This window comes from Pterocles gutturalis, unplaced genomic scaffold (assembly GCF_000699245.1).
Source record: "Pterocles gutturalis isolate BGI_N339 unplaced genomic scaffold, ASM69924v1 scaffold9174, whole genome shotgun sequence".
In the NCBI taxonomy this organism is placed as follows: domain Eukaryota; kingdom Metazoa; phylum Chordata; class Aves; order Pterocliformes; family Pteroclidae; genus Pterocles; species Pterocles gutturalis.
The window spans coordinates 47,316-53,993 of record NW_010135711.1 but is presented as its reverse complement, the minus strand read 5'-3'; positions in this window follow the sequence as shown (position 1 = coordinate 53,993).

Genomic DNA, 6,678 nt, shown 5'->3' with positions numbered 1-6,678 from the left:
GGCTTTCAGAACAGTACTGGTGATATTTACTGAATGTGATGGACTAGAAGCTGGCTCATTCTTGGTGGGTTCTGTATCTGGGCTTTGTCAATATTCACTTTCTGCACCTATTTTATAATAGCACCATTGATTTATTGGTTAAATTGTAGGGTCAAAAGAATAGAACATGCTCAGTTTTTTGGAGAGTCTTTAGCTCTGATTGCTGAGAAATTGGGATAATTCAGTGCAGCACACCAAGTCTTTTTCTAATCAAGACTTACTTGGATTTTTTCAGTTTTTCCCATTCCCCAGTTGAAATTTCCTGTGTCGTGTAACCATTTAACAGTTTGTTACTAACCATCCATTATGTCCTGCCTTACTCTCCTTTAGATGAAAGAGCCATGTAAAAAAAGAGTTCGCCAACCCCTGTGACTGAATTTGAGCGATAATGTCAATGGAATTAACACATTGCTATTGTTGAATGGTCTCCTGCGGCTATATAAACATCAAGGTAACGCATTTCCAAAGCAGAAGACGTTACTGCTGCAATACTGTTGTTTTGAGAATATTTCCTTACTGCCAAAATGCTGAGGTACATTTAGTATTTTGCCTGGTGGAGGATGCTGGGGGTGGAGGGAGTGGAGGAAAAGGTTGATTTTTCTGCTTTTATTTTTTCTGAATTGTGGTTTATTTGCTGAAGAAAATCTATTACGTTGTTTATTGTTCGGCTAAACATGGGATGAGAGCACAAGTATGTTGAGGTTTATTTCAGATGACCTCTTATTGGCAAATACATTTAAATGTTAGCTCTCTCTTAAGGGTCTAATTCCATTTCTGAAAAAGACCTTCTGGAAAAACTGGGGCAGAACTGCCTTCAGGAAACTCAAGATTCTTCAGCCTGGGGAGAATTTGCTCAAGAATAACAGTGTCCTGCACTAGCTTCAGCCATTAGCATAACTTTCATCTCTGTGAACAGAAGTAGACTGAGGCTTAAATACGTTTCATATGTTGCTGAGTAAAATGTTGGGGAGATGCAAGGTTCAGTTTTAACTTTGAGGATGGCAAACAAATTGTGAGGCCAGGCTAGTCAGATAGCTTTTTAACTGTGATAGTGCCACTGGAGGCTCATTGTCACTGTCTCACCTAGTAAATAGCTAATGTGACTGTTGCACAGAAACTGTTTTTAATTCCGTGTGTCTCAAAGCCGTGGACAGCGGCTGCACTACAGAAGCCAGAGCTGGTCAGTTAGGACATGCAGGTGACAGTAATGATTTCCTTTATTATGGGCTTCCTGATTCCATTTGCAAATGGAAAAAGAACTTGTATTTCTGCAAGTATATTTTCATTTGTCTTCAGGCAAGAAAAAATTCACGTAGTAAGTGCTACCCCAGGACCTTTCATCTGACAAGTTCCCTTCCTGAATACCCCCAGTCACCTTTAAACAATGAGCCAGCGGGTTTGCTGCATTTCTACTAGTCAGAGACCATAACCCAGGTGTTGAAAGGTAGAAAGTCAACCTCAAGGCTGACCTCGCTTACCAGGCAAAGACGGACACATCCCTCTCCAGGATCAATGTGACATTCCCACTGCCTCTACCAGAGCTACATCGGTTCTGGAAAAAAGGACTTCAGCTTGCAAAGCTGAATCTGACACTTTCATGAACATCAGGGCTGAAACAGGAGAGAGGGAGGTGTTGTCCATCCCGGTTCTTTGTCACAAGAACAGCCCTGGGTTGAATTCCTCGAAGGGGAAGACTTTTTGGCACCAAGGATGTTTTGTTTCTGGACTGATCCTGGATAACAGGGAAGAAAGTTGTGATGGGAGGAGCTGCCTATGGCAGGAGTTTGTCAGGCCATGGAAAAGGATTTGGTGAATCAGGAATGCTGTGCATGAGTTAAATGTACTAAGTGGACGTGGCTTGTGTGAGCTGAAGTCCTTTTTCTCCCTTGAGGGCTGTGTAGAGCTCTCTGAAAGCAGAGAGGAGAATAGCTAGTAAACTTTGTGCTGCAGAGAAACTGCCTCTTTCATCTGTGGATCAATCTTTTGTCAGCCCTAACACGCTGGCTGATGGCTTTAGTGTATCTCCGCTGTCACCCAAAGGCACTTCTTGGGAAATGGCACCCAGTGGCTCGATAACTTGTCACCTTTCCCATCACTCTGGCCTAGGCCTGGGGTGGGGAAGAGGAGTGCTCTGCCGGGCTCAGCAACGTTCAGATTGCAGTCGTGCCTCCCTTGGGAGTCAATGGCTGATCTTTTGTGAATTACAGTGTGTGGAAAAATAGGATTTTATTCTTGTGAGTCTTCAGCTGGGTACAAAAGCTGATGGCAGGACCCCTGAGCCCAGCAAGAGGACGCTAATGGCAGAAACACGCACAGCCTGTTACATTGGTTTTTTCCTTCCCTGTGTCTTACCTTTGCGCTGGGAAGCAGCCTGTGCATACACCAGTAGAAGATACTTTCTTCTTCGTGGTCCCAAAATTCATTTAGTGGTCATTTGACTAATGATAGGAGTAAGTGGTGAGCAGGTATCTTGGAGACCTCTTTGCTGCTCCTGTGAAGGCAGGACTGGTCTCTGCAATGTCCCTGGTTTGTGCAAAAATCATTTAAAAGCCTAACACCATAAGGGCTTTGCCTGCTGCTCTGTGAACAGGCTGCTCTTGCACAACCAGTATGTTTTCTCCTGGATGTTCAGACTGCTTCTCTCTCGTTTCCATCCCTGCTAGTGAAGATAATTATATCCCTTTGTAGCATATTCATTCCTCTGTCATCTGTATGTTTACACCCTGCAGACATGTTCCTTCTTTGTGCACAGAGCCATCAGTCAATGAAGGTTTACTTACCAACTTTTCTGAGGTTCAGTTCATCCACTCGCCCTCCAGTTCCCCACCAGCTTTGATAATGAAGTGATAAGAATTACATGTAGTTTTACCAATTTGTTTTACAGCAGACTAACAGAAGACTTTCCTGCTCAACTGTATGCAATTTCACATATGCATCCAGTGGTTATATTTGGCTGCTTTTGTTTCCTTGTTGGAAACAGAATTCATGTGGCAGGAACATCATGGAGAGGCAGAAAAATTGAATACTAAATTGTCCTGTCATAACCAGACCTTATGTGAAACATGTCGAAAGACTTGTGTGATCTTGCTGCCAGTGTTTCCCTCCTAATAACTTTTTTTAACCTACTTTTATGATTTCAGCCCAACTTGGCAGAAGCGTAGAAGTCACACACATGAAGTGGATCCTGTGGGTTTTTTGAAAATGCTCTGTCTGAAGGAATGGCTGCAATGTGAGTTAACATAATAGTAGACAGCAGAGAATCCAAACAGGAAAGCTCCTTTTTAAATGCCTCAGTCATGAGAAGAGCATCAGTCAAAGCTCAGGACGGGCCACAAGGTACATGTTGTAGTAATGCACAAGCGTTGAGTATTTGTTTCCCTCTGCCAAAATCTGCCTGTTTCAGTTTTTTACTTTCTATTGGGAGGAAGAAGCTGAGCAGCACCAAGGAGTAAAGCAAGCTAGCAGCGAGGAGGAGGGGTGCTATGAGCTTCTTGGGGTGAGTCCAAACCTGCATTGCAGGCAGACTTAACTCTCACCAAATCTGACCCAGCAGTAGCTCCCTGCAGAAGCTTAAACCAGTAACTGCAATATTCGGGGGTGGCAAAACCAGTGACCTCATTATTGATAACCATCTAATCTGTGCTCAGAAGGAATGCTTGCTCTCAAATATGACTTCAGTTTCCTCCTGCACACTCTCCAGCACTCTTCTTAGCAGAATTTAAATATTTCTGTTGAATTTACATTATATTGTTGTTTGTATCGATATTTGGTTGGCAGGCATAGCTTAGGTTACAAAGTGCGTCATTTAAAAACAGTTCTGCCATCACAAAAGCAAAGGTTGTGTTCTTAAGAATGGTACTTATTATGTGTGTGTTAGAGATCGCTAGGTTAGAGAGGAGAGGAAATCTAAGTAATTTATGCCTAAGTAGATGAAATCCAGTATTTTCAGTATAATGAAGTCATTGCACACCTCAGTCCAAGCAGAACTCATCTGTGTAACTGTTCAGATAGCTCAAAGCCATGGGTCGTCCCTTGGTTTCTCAAGGAATTGCAACCAATATATTTAAATCATTCAAGTGCCTGATGTTCTTTACAACTTAAAAGCATTTGTCCGCTATAGTAGGGCTGATTTTTAATTTATTTTTCTAAACACATCTATCCAAAATGATGCTAGGCTTTTATATTCACAGCAGGGAGCATAGTGAGGTTTAAATATCCCTTTAATCACTAAGGATGTAATAAAACCAAGAATTGTTCTTTGAGCTGCAGAGTGTTACCCAGGGAAAAATCTACTCTGGAGCTTACAAATGTGAGCTGAAGAGACAAACTGGGCAATAAAATCCACAACTACGGACCAAACCGGCTAAAAGTTGGTCTGTAGCTGCCCATCAGGAGCTGAGACTTGGAGGGGGAAAAAGGCCATTCGGCACCTCCAGAGCCATAAGAGCGGGGTCATAAACATCTCACAATCTGCTGGGTAGGGGGAGGGAGCCCTGGGACTGTGATCCTGCCTGGAGGTTGTGCTCTTGCCTGTGACTGCAACAAAGAGTGACTACGGGGAATTTGCCAATATGAGAAGAATGGAGGAAAAAATCTAGACAAATTAGGGATTGCAGGAGAAAGTGGTAGCTGTGATGATGTCAATTCACGTATGTTTATATGACAGCCTCAGCCCAGAGCTGATTTGAGGAATCCATGCAATCTGATGGGTGCTTTTTTTAATTATTGGTGATGTTGAAGAATTCTTGCCTGAATATTGTTACTGTGGACACCAGTGTCATTTTGCTGCCAGGCGATGAACAAGTTGGGTGAGAAAAACTACAGCTCAGAGTTCATCCAAGGACTTTCTGCATAAAGTGAATACATATTTCCAGCTCTTTGTTACTGACTTTAAACTTTCCTACAGATTATGTCTGTCCCATCATTATGCTTTATATCAGCTTTCAAAAACTCTGTTGTGGGATGTGCTGCATTAGTCTGTCTTGGCATTCTTTTTTTTTTTTTATGGGAGATCCTATAAATAGCTCAGCTCAGACTCTACAGGTTGGTTAGACGTGCTGTGGGTTCAGTGCCCTTCCTCCTGTGAGATGTACACACAGTTGTATGTGTCCTATGGCTATAATTTTTTATAGATATTTTTTAAATAAATGATAAATAATCCCATGAAAGGAAAAAAAAAAAGCAGTAATAAAATCTTAGTAAAATGAAACATGATTTATTGTAAAATATTCTGAATCAAAATATACCGTGTATGGTTTAATTGTTCTCTCACGCTTTCTGGTAATTTTTAATGATCTTCCTCAAAAAGTTCCTTCGAGTCAATAGTGATGTTGGAGGAGCTGAGCTCTACTCAGCTCTGTACACCTCACAACAGTTTCTATTTTTAAGTTCCCAGACCTTTAAATCTTAACAATTTTCATTGACTCTTTGAAGATAGTTCCTTTGATTGGGAATTACACTGTTTATTGATTTCCTGTTTTGATTAGAACCTTACTGTGATGAACAGTGTATGGAAACATCCTTATGAAACTGATAGAATAGATCTGTGTTGGCAAAACAAAGTAACTTGCTAACTGACTGGGATTGAAGTCTGGCTTTTTATCTGCTGATTTCACAGCTTTACAGATGCTTGTGCACCAACAAAAATAAACTTTTACAGAAACCACAGTAGTATGACAGTGTATCTGCAATCTGGAAAGTCCAAGAAGTTCAGATACAAGCTTCTGGGTTCAGGCTGCTGCTTTTTCCTGAAAAGATCAGCTTTTTAATAGTGGTTGCTGAGGCATGGTCAGCTGGGCTTCCATTCAGCAAAATGCATTCTGCTCAGGATTTTTTCCTGATCTCAATTCACGGTTAAGTAAACTGTCAGCAGTTTGCAAGCCCTGCCTGATGCTTCTCTTTGCATGTGAGTGTGTGCACGTGTGTAAAAATATAAAAGTATTTAGGTAGGGATGTTAAGCCAGAGCTGTTTGCTGCCTGCGTCCTAGGGCTGATCCTTTACGGCTCCTGCTGGAGGGCAGCGGGCTCTGGCAGGGTTGCTGTGTCCCCAGGTGTAGGGAGGAAGATGGCCTTGCCCAGGGCAGGAGAGCAAAAGCTTTATGGCCCTTTCCTGTGCTGGGTTGCAAAGCTGTTCTTGCGGTTTCGAAGTCCTTTCAGTATTTATTTTTTGTGGATTTGAGTGGGACAGGGTGCTGAGCTGTGTCTGGGAAACACAATGGGCTGGCAGGAAAACAGTGCACCTAACATCAGGAGTCTGGGAGAACTTGAAAGAGCTCTAGACAGAAATATTTTGCATTTGACTCTGGACTGTAGCCTTTGAGGCCAAACTCAGCCTTCACTGTTAAGTGGCTGCTAAGTATTTCCCTTCTTGTCTGAATGCTAACTGCTGGGAGAAGGGCGCATATTGCAGGAGGGCTGGGGAAGCGGATATGATAAAGGGGAGGCAGGAGAGCATCCTCCTTGCTTTAGTTCAGGAGCACAGCTTTGCGGCCAGATACCTCAATCCACAAACCTGCAAGAGGAAAAGCCCTGTGTTACACTTACAGTGTGCAGCTTTTCATTTACATGAGCCACTTTCACACGTTCCCTTCCAAAACAGATCTGTCAGTGCTGAAATGCAGCCTCCTTTGGGGGGTGCGG